Source organism: Pteropus medius, unplaced genomic scaffold (assembly GCF_902729225.1).
Source record: "Pteropus medius unplaced genomic scaffold, Ma_sr-lr_union100, whole genome shotgun sequence".
NCBI classification, from domain to species: domain Eukaryota; kingdom Metazoa; phylum Chordata; class Mammalia; order Chiroptera; family Pteropodidae; genus Pteropus; species Pteropus medius.
This window is the reverse complement of record NW_024352787.1, coordinates 8,942,057-8,956,762: the sequence shown is the minus strand read 5'-3', so window position 1 is coordinate 8,956,762 and position 14,706 is coordinate 8,942,057. Positions and strand designations below refer to the sequence as shown.

The 14,706-nt window shown below is 36.9% G+C and overlaps 1 protein-coding gene and 1 non-coding gene across 3 annotated transcripts in view; both read right to left on the bottom strand.

The window, feature by feature from the left end:
- MAGI2 (membrane associated guanylate kinase, WW and PDZ domain containing 2) overlaps positions 1–14,706 on the bottom strand; it is a 1,217,785-nt gene that overhangs the window by 345,391 nt on the left and 857,688 nt on the right. The gene's annotated exons all lie outside the window — the stretch shown is intronic.
- LOC120591842 (5S ribosomal RNA) lies at positions 13,407–13,525 on the bottom strand. The gene has a single exon (XR_005650012.1). It is a non-coding gene; the product is annotated as a 5S ribosomal RNA (ribosomal RNA).

Sequence of the window (14,706 nt, the reverse complement as noted above, 5' to 3'; positions counted from 1 at the left end):
TCTTTAGTTAAGTTCTTAATTAAAAAAAAAAATAAGTAAAATAAATTTGATTTTTAAAAATCAAGTAACTTATTAATGCTTCATGTAAGACAATAAAGTTTAAATACTAAATTAATTTATTAAAATAATAATAAAACATTAAACTACCCTTATCTCACAGCAAATTTGGCTGAATCTAGCTAGATATTTTGTGCATTAGTAAAAAAAAAATAATCCAGTATAGATCTTGCAAAAAATGTCAGGTAAAACTAGTTTTTCTTTTTGCCGAAGACAATTTATAATTGACATCACAAAAATAGAAACATGATAATTTTGAAATTTATGAATGTTATTAATTTCATGATATGTAGATTGTAATAATTGCAAGGCCGTACAATGGAAACAGAGTCTAATTCTAAGTGCTTAAATAACAGAAGAAAACAAACTCCTGTCCCCATTTTATTTCTAGTCATATAAACCTAGGACAAGAGGGTTGCACAATAATCATTGTTCTCAAGAATATAGGCTTCTTGTGATTTCTTCACATGTCCTGAAACACATATTTTTTCACTGTTGATTTCTGTGATAATTTTGATTTGTTGACTTTTTTGAAAAGAAAATATTAATATTTTGTATCTAATTAAAAGATTTAGTAATTAATCACTTTTGGTTCAATTACTCAGTATATCTTAAATGATAAACATTTAGTGTGTAAACAGACATGATCTACCAAATTTGTTCCAACAATTTCCAGTATAATGTGTTTGTCTATTATTATTTATCATATTGTGCCATATAGTTTAAAATATCATTTAATAAAATGGACTGAATATTTATTCTATATTATGAAATAAAAGAATGAATAATCTATTTAATATTCACATATAAAATACATATTTCCATTATGAATGGTACTAGCAATAGGTTAAGTATGAACATGCTGTGACAAATATTTAATACCAGATGTCAACATCTCATTTAGTGAGAAATTTTAACTCTTCCTCTAAGACCTTTCCAACTATAACAAATTAATTATGTAATAAAATAACCTGGTTAGTGTTTTATGCTTGTAATTTCCATGTTCTCTCTTTACTGGAGTTGCTTGTGAACAATACAAAGGTTCAAGGCTATAAGAGGTCAAACTAAGAATTACCAATATAAAGCCCAAAATTCTTCTCTCCCCCACAAGCATTGAATATCTCCTTGCTATTAAAAATTACAGATCTGAAATATATCTATGTCCTCTGTTTGTTTGTTTGTTTGTTTATATATTTATTTATTTATTTATTTTTTATAGTATCCCAAGTTCAGCTTAACTGCCTGGTAAGTACTTTTAAATGACACAGCATCAGATAGCTTTTGGAGACATAAATTGCTATTATGTGTGTTTGTTTCTCCCCACTTGTATTAGAGGACAGCCTCTAATTGTTGTATCTCAGAATTTGATGATTCATTCATTGCTCACCTTATCCATATCCTTCATGGATTTATAGGTGTCAGTTTATTTTCTCTCAACCTTTAAACTTCCAGACTGATCTTTTTATTGTATAATCTTCCTATTTATTTGGTCATTTAAAAATATTTCCTCCTCTGAACTTTCTCTATTTATGTTTAATCTAGCAAAGAGTGTGCCAATAAGAACAGCACAAAGTAGTCTCTCTTCATGAGAACATCTCATGGTTTTGCAGTGAAGTGTTTTCTGTCTTATTTTCAATACTTTTCTGGATGACATAAGCATTGAAGAGTTTTCTCAGCTGCAGCAGCACCTGGACTGACAGTCAATAGTGCAAGGTGGAGAAAGGCATAGAACATTATTTGAGAGATAATTTTTTTCTTTTTAAAAAATTCTTATTCTCTTTACACCAGTTTTACAGACAGAAAACAACCGATTTAGACTAGGCACACATTTTCCTACAATGTAAAATGCAAGAATTTTTCAAATTATAGGTTTACAGAGGGCCAAGTTTAATACACTTTACATTGAGGCAATCACTGAATAAATGTCTGAAATATTTGTGTCATAGTTTCACCTAGGTGAATACTATGATAAAATTATTATTATGTCTCAGGAGGGAAATATTTATTACTATGAAGTATTCCTCCCAGATGTCAGTTGCATTCAAATGCTCCCTCCTCCACTTTTTTTTTTTAAAGATATAGTTTCAAAGAGTAGACTATTGCAATACCAAAGCTAAAGTACATAGCTCTTTAAAACCTTAGAAAATTTGGCTGAATCGAGGTAGATATTCTGTGCCTTGGTAGAAAAAATCAGTGAATCAGTGAAAGGGAGCAGACTTTGCCATCCCAAAATATGCCTCTTTGACATAGGATTATTTTATATTGATTATTTTTAAGAAACAGCAGTCATAGGAAAAGCTCTGAAAACCTAGTAGAAGTTACCGTTTTGTAAGAGACATTTATAAGGGAAATCTCCATTTGCAAGGGTGCCTCCTTTTCTGTACATGGAAAGGAGAATGACTAAATCTCTAGAAATTCTTATCAATGGAGAAGGTAAAGACTTCACTCTGTATAACAACCATAACCTTACTTACTGTGCTTTTTCTGATAGCCTCCCATAACCGGCTTTCCCCGGACCCCAACATCTTTTGTCTTTAGCTGGAAATGGTATTTAAGGTGGTGGCATGGGACATTTGGCAAGTTACTCAGGCTTTCTGGGTCTCTCCCATTTATACAGGAGGTGTACATATTATTAAACTTCTCTTTGTTTTTCTCCTGTTAATCTGTCTTTTATTACAGGGGGTCTCAGCCAAGAACCTAGAAGGTAAAAGGAAAAATTTTTTCCTCCCCTATATCAAACCGTGGCACAGATTATGTCAATTAAGCAAAGTACAATAATTGTATATGGATTAGAATCTGAAAAATTAAGTAAAAAGTTCTTACTGTGGAAAACTATAACCATATACTCAAATCTATTGATTACAAGGAGTCAAAATATGCTTCTAGCTTCCAGAGAAGACATGATAGGTGGCTGTGATAACTTACTACAAGAGATTATGGAAACAGAAGATAGATGGTTTACTGGCTTGGATAGCTGTCTCTGGAAATGAGACAGGAAACACTTCATTTCTTCCCTCTTTTTCATGAGAGGAGGAAAGTTTCTCCACTGTCTTGTGGGAAGGGAATGAAAGTGGAGGGAAGAGACTGTTAAAAAGAGACGACAGGTCCCAAATGGAGTCTAGATGAGGATGATGATTAAATCCCTAGAAACTTTTATCAACGGAGAAGAGTGCTAGGCCCCATATCAGCCAACTAAGATTTAATATTTAACCTAATTGCAGTTTCAACTTCCTTAAAATGTGAACTTTAACCAGTCAACACAGAATGATGCAGTCAACACTAATGAGGTAATCTGCCTGATGTTTCCCTTTTGTTACCCTTGGGGCAGGCAACCTTGCCTGACACAATGCATTCTTTGCTAATAATTTTCTTTTTTTGCCCTATTTCTGTATTTAGAAACCTCCTATTCAGTAGAGTCCTTTAGAAATCCTAGTTGCTATATGGGATGCTGCCTCTAAACAGTAGGAGGGGCAGATATGTGAAATGGCCTGGTCCCACAACTTCGAGATATGTGGTGAAGGAGAATCGGGAGGCCTATCCTGGCTGCAGAACTATCTCCATCACCTGAGAAGCGAGGGGTCCTGGCTACACACTGGGCTCCCCAGTCCCGAGTTCCAGTGCCAGGAAGAGAAGTCCTGACTACCTTTGGCTGTGAAAACCAGCTGAGGTTGCACCTGAGTGAAATGGGGGTTGTGGGATGTGGACACTTTTCTCTTAAAAGGCCCATGCCCAGCCTTACTCACTGATGGACTCACTCTCTCTCAGCTCCAATGCTGGGATAGCTGCTCCAGGGGCACCAGGGACATACGGGGGGCACTGAGCTGCCGGGCTTCAGGATGAGGGCTGGAGGGGTGGTTTGCTCCCGAACGGAGGTGCAGGCAGAAACCATTATTCCTTTGTTGAGCCCTCCTCCTTTCCAGCCTGAAGATGCAGGCAACATCAACCTGGATAACACAGGTTGCACCATCCACGAGATTCTCTGAGACTCCACATCTCCTAACTTTTGGGCCCACCCAAGCTACTTCCAGTAATTTATTCCATATGAATGGTCTGTCTCGGCTCCTGCTGTGAACTTGAGGAAAATCTCTCAAAGGCTCACAAACTCCAAAAAGCAGCATCTGCCCTGTACCTCTTACTGAGTAGCCTCAAACCCTGCACTAGTGGCAGCCAACTTTGAGTGACTTGGTCCCTCGAGGCACCTATAAGCCCAGCACAGGTGGCAGCCATATGTAGGTTGCTTGGTGACTCTTACGAGGTGGCCCCAGAGGTGCACAGGCTGCTGCTGAACTTGGCCTGCAGCTGGACCCTTCCCAAGTCTATTACATGGGTCCGCCCTGTTACATAAAGCCAGTCTACTAAGACTGGAAGACTTAGGAGCCCTACCTAAATACATAGAAACAGATATAGGGAGGCAGCCAAAATGGGGAGACAAAGAAGCATGTCGCATTTGAAAAAAATAGAATAAAGCTCATGAAAAAGAAGTCATCAAATGGAGACAAGCAATCTACCAGATGCAGAATTCAAAACACTGGTTATACGGTTGCTCATGGAACTTAGGGAAAGAGTAGATAAACTCAGTGAGAACTTAAACAAAGAGATAAAAAAAATTATAAAAAATGGAGATGGAAAAGATAATAGAGAGCCAGTCAGAAATGAAGAATACAATATCTGCAATGAAGAGTACATTAGAGGGAATCAACAGAGTGGATAAAATGGAGGATCGAATCAGCAACAAAGAGGATGGGGTAGCAGAGGACACCCAATCAGAGCAGAAAAAAGAATTAAAAAAAATAAAGATAGTTTAAGAAGCCTCTGGGACAACATCAAGTGTAACAACATTCGCATCATAGAGGTACCAGAAGGAGAAGAGAGAGAGCAAGGAATTGAAAACCTATTAGAAGAAATAATGATGGAAAACTGCCCTAACCTGGTGAAGAAAATAGACATACAACCCCAGGAAGTTCAGAGAGTCCTAAACAAGATAAATCCAAAGAAGTCCATACAAAGACACATCATAATTAAAATGCCAAAGGTTAAATTCAAAGAGAAAATCTTAAAAGCAGCAAGAGAAAAGCAATTGTTACATACTAGTGAGTGTCATATGACTGTCAGGCGATTTCTCAACAGAAACTTTGCTGGCCAGAGAGAGGACTTGGCACTAAATGTTCAAAGTGATGAAAACTCAGGGCCTACAACCAACATTATTTTACCCAGCGAAGTTATCATTTCAAATCCAAAGACAGATAAAGATCTTCCCAGACAAGAAAAATGTAAAGGAGTTCATCAACAACAAACCAATATTAAGGGAAATGTTGGAGGGCCTTCTTTAAGAAGAAAAAAATATATATCAAAAGTCTAAATAAAGAATGGCAATAACTACATATCTACCAATGAGTACTTCAAATGAAAAAGAATTAAATGTTCCAATCAAAAGATAGGGTGGCTGAATGGATAAGAAAACAAGACCCTTACACATGCTGCCTACAAGAGACTGACTTCAGTTAAGACACACACAGACTACAAGTAATGCGATGGAAAAAGATATTTCATGATGAACTTAGAGGGTAATGTGCTGAGTGGAGTAAGCCAGATAGAAGAAGACAAATGCCATATGATTGCAAGTATATGTGGAATCTGAAAAACAAAATAAACAAACAAACAAACAGAAACAAACTCATCGATACAGAAAACATTTTGAGGATTATCAGATGGGAGGGGGCTTGAGAGGGTGAGTGAAAAAGGGGGAAGGGATTAAGAAGTAAAAATTGGTAGTTACAGAATAGTCATGGAGATAGAAAGTATAGCATAAGAAATATAGCTAATAATATTGTAATAACTATGTACTGTGTCAGAGGGGCACTAAATTTATTGGGGTGATCACTTTGTGAGTTATAGAGATATCTAATCACTATGCTATATTCCTGAAACTAATATAATATTGTATGCCAACTATAACAGAAAAATAAAAAATCAGTATTAAAAGAAAATAAAAAGTGATAAATATATCTCATGGGAGAAAAAAAGAAAGATAGTGGGATATAAAGGAGTAAAAGCTTAAAATCTCAGAGATGTAGACAAATTTGGGAAATAAATAGAAAAATATATCATCTCCTACAGGAAGAGGAAGAGACAAAAGTAAGGACTATCAAGAAAAATAATCTTTAAAGCAAAATTAAAATGTAAGGCTGTCTGAAAACCCGTCCTCTCCTACGAAGAAGTTGGTGGCTGGCAATTATGATTTTCACTAATTCCCTAGTGGTCCTCTGCCTCCTATCCCCTAGCTTGGACCTGCTTAAAATCTAAACTCAATCATCAAATGCCTCAGTGATTTTAGAGCTTGAATTCTGGAGTCTGTTTTGGGTTTTCATCCCAGCTTTGCCGCTTTGCTAACTATTTTAGATCATTTATTTTACCTTCCTATGCTCTTTTCCTGATCTATAACGGGGTAATTAAAGCATTTTGTACCTAGGGTCTGCTGTGAGAATTAAAATGAGATAATGTGTTAGTAGAGCCTAGTACATCTAATAAATGCTCAATAAATGCCAGCTAGTACTATTATGTTCTTCATTTAATAGATACCGTTATGAATTGTTATTCTACCACACCTTGAAATATTAGTGGAAGAGCTATTGGTCTGAAATTAAAGTTGTTAAGCCCCCTAATGACTACTCAGGACCCAGCTTTCCTTCATGGAAGATCGAAGGGATTTCAGTGGTGCCTGTCTCTGGCCAGTGGACCACACTCGGCTAGTTTCCCCAAGATTTCCTTTTAGTTACTTCCAGCTGAGCCTAACCTGGTACATTCTGTACTTTTAAAACTACAAGCCAAGAAAAGAAAACACACACAAGTGTGCTCACAAGCTGAGAACTGCAAGCAGAAGCAACAGGAACCCACAAGCCTGCAGGCACTAAAGCTGCAAACATCAACTTGTTCTGAAGTTATGCCTGAGGTCACAGAGAACCCCAGAAACATGTCTGTTTCAGCCATAAAGCACCCAGCACTCTTACTTACACTCTGACACTTTAGATGCATTTGCCTCAATCAGCAGATTGAAAATCTGGAGTACAGAAAACAAAGAGCTGCTTGCTAAAGGCAAAATAAACACATTTCTATAGGAAATGAGACTTTTTCTTGGATCTCTCTGCTAATACAACAGTGTTTCCTTCTTTTGTCTAAAACCACATCCACGTTGTTAAATCTCACGGACAGAAGTAAACATGCTTTCCCCGAGTTTTGCCCATTCTCAAAGCAGAGGACCAGGTGAAACAGAAAACGAAGAAACATCATTTTGAACAAGGTCCTTCACATAAGAAAGCCCCCTGAGATTTTTTAGGAAAAGATCCTGGGGCAAACTCATCAGTCTTTTTAATCCAAGAGGTTTCCTACTTTTAAAAAAGTATACAGGTAAAGAATCTGGCCCCAAATCATGCTTATGTTTATACAGAGGGTCAGACTGGTCAAGCGGCTGCATTTGTTTAATAAGCCCACTCAAAGCTGGAGAGGAAGATCCTGCTTTAGAAATCAGTCCTTTTTGTAGGTCCCTGCCAGTGAGACACTAGTAATCCAATGAAACAATTCCCATGAAAGCCAAGAGCAATGAAGTGAAAACCAATGAGGTAAAAGCCACTTGGATCCTTTCTGGCCAAGACTGCCAAATCAGTCACAGAGAACCCCTGAAGAGGAGAAATTTTAATGAGGAGAAAGTCCTTGCAACAGACCTTGTCTTCAGCTCTCAATTCTACCTGGAGTCATGGCTAGGCAAGTGGTTTGAGAGATTTATGAAATTTGAGGAGTTTGAGGCTCCCTACATGAGAACTCAAACCAAGCTTTCATGTTTATAAGAACAAACAAAAACCCCAAATAAACAAACAACAAAAACCAAAAAAGTTTTCTGCTTATCCCACTTAGCTTTCACTATTTGATTTTTCCTGATGATGCCCATCTGGCAGCACAGACTGCTCTATCGATTTGTCCTATGGTACTTCTGTGATCACAGACCTCGTCTACATGCAACACTTCTGTATAAGCTTATCAGAAGCCTGCTATGTTCCCCTGATCATCACACCTCATAACTCCCAGACACATACCTGAGCAGGCTAGTCCTCAGAAGCCATCCATATGCCCTTCAACGCCCAAACACAAATATTTGAGACAAGCACAGGACCTACAAATTTAGACTGGTTTATAGCAGGGGATAGAAATGGCATTCAGTCACTTCCTTTTATATTGGTGCAGCACAGGTCTGCCAAGATCCCAGCAGCTCTCTCCAAAGGCACAGTAGAATCTGAATGAAATGATAAGATTTCTCGGGAAAGATGTCTGACTGAGCAGGAGCTTGAAGAATACAGGAAAATTCCCTATCATACTTGAAAACGTAACCTGCTCTTGACAGCGACAGGAGTGTTATTGCTCTGTGCCAGTGAAACATTCAGATGCACATGGTGTATGGAGCAATCCACGAAGCATCATGGCTGCCTTTCAGCAGCTTCTTAGTTGTCTGTTTCTGCAATCCTCAATCAGAGGCAAGGCAGATTATAGGTTAGCAAGGGCCTTTCAACATGCAATCTTGCCCTTTCTACCTTCCACAAATTGATTCATAAAAGCCTTCTAGAACTCAGGGAAGAAGTCACACAAAAAGAACTTGTACTTTGCAATGGTTTCTTCTCCCAGGGCATAACAGATTCAAAATAGAAAGCAATGTACAAAGCAGGGCAAAGGCTGCTTACCCGAAAAAGACCTAGTTTAAAAGTAAAGTTTGGCTTCCACTCACATGCAGATAATGTGTCCTGGTATTTCATTCACCTTTTCACCCAGCCTCTGCGCCCACATCTTGACAGCAGATGGGAATAATGGGCACATGAAGTGACAATACCAGCACAAGGGCAGAGACACTGAAGTCAATTGCATTGGGGTAAACTGTACTACAAGTGGTGACTAGAACACTAATAACACGTTTTAAAGAAATAATGGCATGACTTGCCCATTGAGCGTTCTCTTAGCATTTGTTTCGAATTCCCAAGTGACATATCACAGTCCACAGCATTTACTATGAAGTTTTAAAAAAGATAGCTGTGAAGGCTTATAATTTGATATCTAGGTAGAAAAAGTTCTCCAAATATGTTTTAGAGATGGTAATTTCAGCTTCCACCATCATTACTGTATCTAATAAAAATCCTTCCCCAAAATTCATGAAAGTTTCAGAATGTCAAATGAAATAATAACATGTCAAAAATAACTCAGGAGCAGTATCAAAACCAACAGTTTGGTTATTGGTTGCTGTTTCTGTCATGTGTAATGACACTTCGATCCCTTGATCCTTGGTGACACTAAACATATGGTGCTATAAGAAACAAGGTAAGGTGTTCACTGATGAGAATACAGAAAACAGATAACTACGTAATACTTTTTGAGAGTCTCCGACATATGTATAATCTTTATTCTGACAGACCCTGCATAAACTCATAAGCATAAACTCATCCTTAAAAAGTAAATTCATGTTATACAAAAACGAGTCATGTATTATTTCTGATATCTATATCATATTCTTCTCTATCCTGATAGACTCTATGTAAAGGCCTTTTTCTAAAAGCACAAATTAGTCACAGAAAAAAAATGAATTCATGTTATAAGTTAAAAAAAAAAACAAATAAAAACACGAATCTATTTAGCTTCCTGGGACTATGACCTTTTTGAAAAATTTGTGATATGAATTCACTTTTTTGGCAACTAGTTTATACTTTTACACACTCTACATCATATTCTAAATCAGCTACTAAAGCTTTAATATATGAATCTGGTAGGAGTTTCCTGTTGGAGTTAACAGCACATTCAAGGACATTATCACTAAATAACTTTACCAGAATATGGACAGACATGAGCTCTGACATCCAGCCTTTGTATGCTGTGTTCTCTTTGTGAACATGCTGCTCTATGGTGGAGAAGCTTGAACTGAGGCCAACGTCATGAATATTTCACTGCTATCCTTTCTGTGATTCTATACTACCTCCAAACCTGGGCTTGGTCCTTAATTTCTGTTTAAGGAACCATAGCCAAGGAGCAGCTGGTATTGTTTACTCACTTGCTGCACCTGTAGTTCTGCTTTGCAAGGCATAGGAATGGATTTTCTCCACAAAACATGACTTTCTAGAGCTGAAGTTTGCCCCATCATTCATGGGTGCACAATACATCAAAAGCAGGAAATGGGAAAATAGCATCATTAGCAGACTATTTAGGCTCTTCTCTTTTGCTTGCATTTAAAATTAATCTCTTCCTGTACATGACTCAGTGATGAAAACATCTTCTTTTGAAGATGGATGAACTGAAAAGTGAATTGAAGAATTTAAGATTTATAACATAAGCACCTTGAACTCTCTGTTCCTGGTGAACCTGAAGAATAGCTGCAAGCAGAACTGTACATTTCTGGTTCTCCGATTTATGTCAAAAATTATTTCAGAGCCTGCCATTCTTAACTCCTACATGCAACTAGAAGCAGTTTGACCATTAGCGCTGAGTCAAAAATCAATGTTTTTGAATTTTTCATTCCCTGCATGTGCCCTCATAATTTTTGGAGCTGAAGCTTAAATGTTGCCCTATTTGTAACTAGAGAAGAGTCTGTGATTAGTTAACAGACTTTACTTAACTCCCTGCTAAAGTGGTCAGTCTCTCTTATATATTCGTTAACCAGTCATAGATTTGAGCCCTCTTCCTTAATTTCAGTGAGGAAAAAAAAGAAAAACCCAAAACAAACCAAAACAAAAATACTACTACCTAAAAAACCCCGACCCACATAAGGCATGTGTTGGCAGAAGCAAAATACAGAAGTCTGGGGAGAAGGAAGGACTTAAACTGCAGGAATGAGTAATTATCATTTCATGTTAGGTAGGCAAGTTGCAGAAAGTCCCTCAGTTTCAACTTTTGCCTCCTTTATCATCCTTTTTCTTCTCTTCCTCTCACCTCGTCCTTTAGTAGCAAACCTCAGACCTCAGAGCTCTCTCCAGCCTCTCCCTGTAAAAGTGGAAATTCTCCAGTTTCAGGGAGGTGATATCTCCAGGCACCAGCCCCCAGGGAGAAGCACAACATTCTAAGGTGCAGATGATAAAACTGTCTACTAGGCCCTGTTTGATCTGAGAGTTCCCCGGAAGCGCAACATTTATCTTTGTACAAAGTGTTAACGGCTAACTTCTGCTTCTTGTAATCTGCTTATTCAAGGATGTAGTAGGAGGCTTTATAAGTTGCCTCCTCTGGAAGCTCGGGGCTGATCTCCTCTAAACCTGCATGGTAGAGAGTCAGTGACCAGCCGGCTAAGAAAGGCTCATAATTAATCTCAATTGGGTCTCAGAATCGTTTGCGCCATAATGCTCCCCATTGCTATTTTAGGGCCCCCTCTGCATACCTCTGATCATCAATATCCTGAGCAAAAATAAAGGATCCTCCTCCTTGGAAGGCAATTGGGACCGTGGTCCCAAGTTACATAAACTCTTCTTCCAAAGTCTTTGCTTCTCCTTCGGTTCTTGTTAAATTCCTAACCAATTTGAAACCCAGTTCAATCAAAGGAAGCAGGATGCCAGTTCTCCTTCACCATCTAACTAAACACATTCTCTCCTCCTACAGTTCTCTTACTGCCAAGAAGCACCTCCACTCTTGTATATGGTAGAGTCTTGTGCATTTATTTTATATACTTCCTATTTGACTGAAATTCATTTGAGGATAGGTTCTGTTTGGCTTACACCAATCATCTTCTTGATACAAATTGTTTAAATTGACCTCTAAATCTGTACACATGGAAAGAATTAATCAAAAGCCTGATATACCCTTCTCTTGTTTCATTTTGGGTAAATGTACAAGGTGATCTTTAGGATGACTTTGTTTGGAAATGAAAATGGTGAATCAATAATTCTCCTGTATTATATGTCTGAACTCCCGTCTACACACTGTTATGCCTTGTAAGTGGATTTCAGATTTGCATGGGAAACAGATTGTGCTTTGCCGCTGCATTTACCCAGTGGATTTGCTAATAATTTAGGAAGTCTGGCAAATGTGATGCAGTGTAACTTGTAATATTCATTTGCTCTCTCAGTTGATGATTTTAATCTCCCAAATAACAAGCTCTGACAACAAATTATTGATATGCTTTGTGCTGTTTATCAATATTTACTTAGATTTATTTTGGAAAAAAATCCAAATGGGGGCTATTTAACATAATTGTGCATTAAAACTGTTTGATTTGGTACTGTCTTTTAACACACGTATTAAACACACAGAAGTTATTGATGCAAACCTGTTTGTTCCCGTCTATAACAGGAAATTAGAAAGGACAATTTATTCATTCAGAAACAAGTTAGTTGAAATAATATTTTTTGCTTCTTTTATTTGAAAGTTTATTTTAAACAAGCCAAATAGATACCATATGGGCTGACTGTCAATTAACCTGACATTGAAGAACAATACATGGTTTGTATCCTATTTCTAGTAACTGCACAGTGAGTGTGTGGCCCTGTATCTCCCTTCTTTATGACGAATTTTCTTTATTCTGCTTTAGAAAACTACTAAGCAGAGCTATGTTAATGAAAATATATTTATAGATTTATCACGTGAGCTCTGTAAAATGTGTTTGGAAAGAACATTTTTGAATGTTTTGAAATTCCTATGGACTTACGACAAATGAAGAAAGATCAAAAGGTAATAATATGATATACATTTGACAATAATAGGTTGGGGGGTAGTGCAGGAAGAGTGGGGGCCTGGGACAGTAGTATAGCAAGCAGTATCTGAAGTTGAAGATCCTGCTTCCAAGATAGACACACCTGGTCTTTCTTCTCAACACCACAGGAGCAAAGTCCAATCATTTTAGTTCATCATTATATCCTTAGTCTCTAGAACATTGCCTGGGATATTATATGTTTAACATACATGTTTTCTGAATGAATGAAATCTAATGAACTCATTCCATTATTATTCTTTGATTATTTTTCTGTTATAAAATATAACTATTATTATAAAAACCATTATAATAAAGCCATTCTAGTACTTTATTATTAAAGCCATTCTAGTACTTTCTCCTCTATTCTAGATGAAAATCACCCAATATCTTCTGATCTTTATTCGTCTGTCATAACTTCATAGGGATCTCTAAAACATCTAATAATTTTCTTCCTATCCATGTATTTGACTAATCTGTACACTAGGACCACGCATTCAAAAACTTATTTATTTATTTATTTATTTATTTATTTATTTATTTGGTTAGTTAGTTAGTTAGTTAGTTTTATTTTTAGGCAAGGCAATCCTTGGTCGATCTCACAGATTGCAAGGACCTTGTCAATTTACAATCCCTTTTTAAAAATTTTTTACACCTACAGCACCTGGTATTCCTAGGTGGTCTCCCATCCAAGTACTAACCAGGCCTGACCCTGCTTAGCTTCCGAGATCAGATGGGATCAGGCATGTTCAGGGTAGCATGGCCATAGACCAAAAAATTATTTGAATTAATTTGAATTGGCTTTGGAACAGATCAAAGTTAGAGTTTTTCTCTTCAATTAGACCAGAAGGAGAATGTGACCCGTTTTCTCTCTCTCTTTCCTTAGTAGGTGATGAACACAGAAGGGGTAGTGGGAGGAAGTGATTTTTCAGAGGATATTTTAAAAATTTTAATCTACCCATTAAATGAAAATGCTATTACTTGAACTCCACTAGATTGGAGCCTCTCAAATGTTTTTGACTAAAGCCGTGTAGGTGGGGTGAAAAAATGGCCCTCTACTATTCTAGCTTCTACTCGCCTAGAGAACTTCAAATTTCAACTCTTTTCCAGGGTTGAGCTTCAGCCAGATGAATTTAAATCGTCAGTAAACTGGGGTAATATGCAAATGCTAGTTGACAAATTTAGTACTCATTACCAACTCATTTAGTTGTCTATCTGTACAGAACCTTAGACGATAAATGAAAACTAAAGCTTATGAAATAGTAAGCCAGCCACTCAGAAAAGCCAAAAAAAAAAAAAAAAAAAACTTCTAATTTTGGATCTCTTCTTGGTCCACCAGTAGGACCCTCACAATTCACTCACTGATGGGCCTTAGGCCATGTTTTAAGTATCCCTGCTCCAGAAGAGAAAGAAATCCAAACTCCAGCCCAGCAGTCTTTCCTGTTGCTCTGGCGAGGCAGAGAAAGAGGAAGTGACACTTCTTACTTAATTATATTTCTCATTAAGGATAAATGCTTCATTGGCCTAAGGATTTAGATTCATCAAAAACATTGATTAGCATTATCGTATTGGGAAGCTGGTACTGCTTTAAATAAAGCCTGGCTAAATGAGGAATAAAAAATTGTTCCAAAATATAATCTTGATGTAATTTACTTTATGAGAAGTGCTTATCTTTTAAAATTTTAATTTCATTCTTTGTACTGTTTTATTCTTCTGGCTTTCTCTCAATTTACACACACACACACACACATATATTAGTGTGTGTGTGTGTGTGTGTATGTGTATATATATATATATATATATATATACATACAACATTATATATAATACTGTGTATGTATATGTGTGTGTGTGTATATATAGTTTTCAAAAACTTAGTTTCTATTCTATGTTTTGTCTCAGTCTTTTAATTTCTTCTTTGAAATCTAATAAGTATTCTAAAAGATTTTTTT